Source organism: Octopus bimaculoides, chromosome 18, assembly GCF_001194135.2.
Source record: "Octopus bimaculoides isolate UCB-OBI-ISO-001 chromosome 18, ASM119413v2, whole genome shotgun sequence".
In the NCBI taxonomy this organism is placed as follows: domain Eukaryota; kingdom Metazoa; phylum Mollusca; class Cephalopoda; order Octopoda; family Octopodidae; genus Octopus; species Octopus bimaculoides.
In genome coordinates this window covers 49,914,426-49,917,233 of record NC_068998.1, presented here as the reverse complement: position 1 = coordinate 49,917,233, position 2,808 = coordinate 49,914,426, and the positions used below count along the sequence as shown (strand labels likewise).

The window sequence follows — 2,808 nt, the reverse complement described above, 5'->3', positions numbered from 1 at the left end:
CCTCCTCCTTCTTCTTCTTCTTCTTCTTCTTCTTCTTCTTCTTCGCTTCAGCTCCTACTTATTTTATCGACCTGACAGGCTGAACGGCAAAGTGGACCTGGTCGGAATTTCCATTCAGAAGGTAAAGGACTAAAATCTGCTAAGCATTTCGTACGGTGTCCTAACAAGTTTACCAGTTCGCTGAATTAAAATAGATTAAATAATCATAATAATAATAATAATAATGATAATAATAATAATAATAATAATAATAATAATAATAATAATAAATTGCCGGAGCCCTGGGAATGGTGGGCCAAAATCTCGAGATTTACGTGGAACAAATAGGGGCTGCAACAAGGGTTGAGCACTTGTAGAAAACAGCACTGCTTGGAACCGCTCGAATACTCCGGAAGGTGCTCGTTAAGTAGGATGTGTTATTATAGTGCACTGGTAGTGAACAGCTGACACTGTAGTACATCTCCAGCGTTAGAAACTATGCGAAGGCACTACTACTACTACTACTACTACTACTACTACTACTACTACTACCACTACTACTACTACTACTAACAATAATAATAATAATAATAATAATAATAATAATAATAATGATAGTCAACGTGAAGAAAGCGATTGGTTTCTAATAGATATGTTATTGGCTGAACGATATTACGACAGTAAGCCTGTCTTTGTGAAGTTCAACATAAGAAGTGATAAAAATTCAAAATTATAGAAATTTAAATTTAAAGTATGAACGAGAGCAACCAGCGTCCACACGGTGATGGAAGGACATCATCAGTCTTTCAGTTACAATTTTATAACAGGCGAACACAAAGACAGAAAAAAAGAGGAAACAAGAAAATACAGGCTTTTAAAATATCCTTAAAACAAGTGGGAAGAAATACTGGAATAATCTCACAAATTCCCATCGTTACGCACTACGACCTCTAACTGATAATGATTCTATTGTTATCAAAATGGCGGGTATGGGAGATGCTAACGTAATTAGGGAGAACAGCGAGTGTATTCCGGTTTGTGAAGCCGTTCTAAATAACAAGACTTCATATGAAGTATTACCTGTCAACCCAAAACACAATTGCAGAGAGGGACTTGGCAAAATAATTCTGAAAATGGGAGTAAACAAATTCAGTAATAATGCAGAATCCGGAATTTATGGTCAGAAAGAACATCTGTATTTTATGGTCTTCCTAAAATACACAGAACGTTCAAAAGATTTCCTCCAATGCGCCCAATTTGCAGCGGATATGAATGTACATCCAAGTTTTTGGAATGGCGGGTTTCTACTCCGCCTTGTCACAAAAGGATAAAGTTCCTTATATTCGGGATACTTTTGCTTTTGTGTCTGAGATCAACTACGTTTTTTTTAAACACCAGGGTCATGTCGGGAACTGTTTTTTGGTAACCCTGGATGTTTCTACCTTATATCTCAATATTGGCCACAATGACAGGCGACAAATATGCCTACATAATTTCGCAAAGGGGTCAAACAAATCTATTCCATCAAATAATTTTCTCTTTAGATTATTGCGATTTGTGTTACAAAGCAACACAATAAAGTTTGGACAAAGATTTTAGCACCCGGTAATCCCATAGCTGTTAATTTCGCTCATGTCTTCATGGCGAAATATAGATAACATTATACAAATATTCAATAATTATAAGCATAATTATAATTAGAGGTCAGTTAATTGCTTCACCACATACCGAGCAGGGATACATAGCCTCGCTCATTATGCCATGATTCCCTGAACCTAACACTATTGCACAGCTGTCATTTTCTCATGTAATAACCCAACCCCGCAGTCCGTCATCAATTTTTATTGAAATCCTATTAGCCTATAATTGAACAAGATGTCATTTCAAAAGGTTTGGTGGAGATCGCTTCCATGGTCTGGGCAGCTAGATTGTAACAGGCCGATGGACAGGCAGACAGACAGGAATTTCCATTTATGTATATATATGTGTGTTTGTATGAGTACATGTGCGTCTCTGTGTGCGAGAAATATATGATTTTAGTATTAATTTATTTTAGTTGCACTAAGATCACTTCACGGCTAGCATCGAGTCCTCACGGGTGCGACGCTTAACGCCTGGTCCAGAAGGATCCGGCGATGTCGATGTTTCTCATCGGTTGATAAATAGACACAACTAGTCAAAATAACAGTCCCATAATATACATTTATCAGATGCGAAAAAGAAACGAACACGCAATGATAGGAACGTAACTTTTTTAAAAAGATCGATGCATTATTTCACAAACACACGTACTTGCAAATACATATACACTCAGACATACACATGCCCATTCATATACACATGGAGAGGCAGATAACGAAATATAGCGTTCACCTGTGTGACTTTGTTTATGTGTGTGTGTGAATGTGTGTGCATGTGTGGGGGTGTGTTTCGGTGTTTGAATATCAGTCTTTACACATATGGTTGTGAAAAAAACATACGCTGTTTGTTTAAGTAGATCATATGGTAATTTTAAATAGATTTTGTTTCTGGGAAAAATTCAACGTCCAATAGAGTTACCTACAGAGAATGAGTAAACACATGCTTATTGTAGCTTTCATTCCGAAGTTCCTTATAGGATCTAAATCCTTGTACGGCACTATCTGTTACGTTTCAAATTTCACACATATTTATATTATAAAAAAATGACATAAATCAATGTTATTCCTTTTTGTGACGTCATAGACTATTCAGCCAATGAATATATTCACACATACACGAACATATATATATATATATATATATGTATTTATGTATATGTAAATATATATATATATATATATATATATA

General features: G+C 35.7%; 1 protein-coding gene and 1 long non-coding RNA gene across 5 annotated transcripts in view; one reads left to right on the top strand and one right to left on the bottom strand.

The window, feature by feature from the left end:
- Positions 1 to 2,646, bottom strand: part of LOC106875519 (uncharacterized) — a 26,623-nt gene extending 23,977 nt beyond the window's left edge. For 2 of the 4 annotated variants that reach the window (XR_001410128.2, XR_001410130.2), the window contains exon 1: positions 2,543 to 2,646. The gene's annotated coding sequence lies outside the window, so the exon portion shown is untranslated. Of the gene's footprint in view, positions 1 to 2,538 lie in introns of all 4 variants that reach the window. The other 2 variants (XR_008266032.1, XR_008266030.1) reach the window with 2 other exon arrangements.
- Positions 1 to 2,808, top strand: part of LOC128249894 (uncharacterized) — a 25,933-nt gene that overhangs the window by 19,200 nt on the left and 3,925 nt on the right. The gene's annotated exons all lie outside the window — the stretch shown is intronic.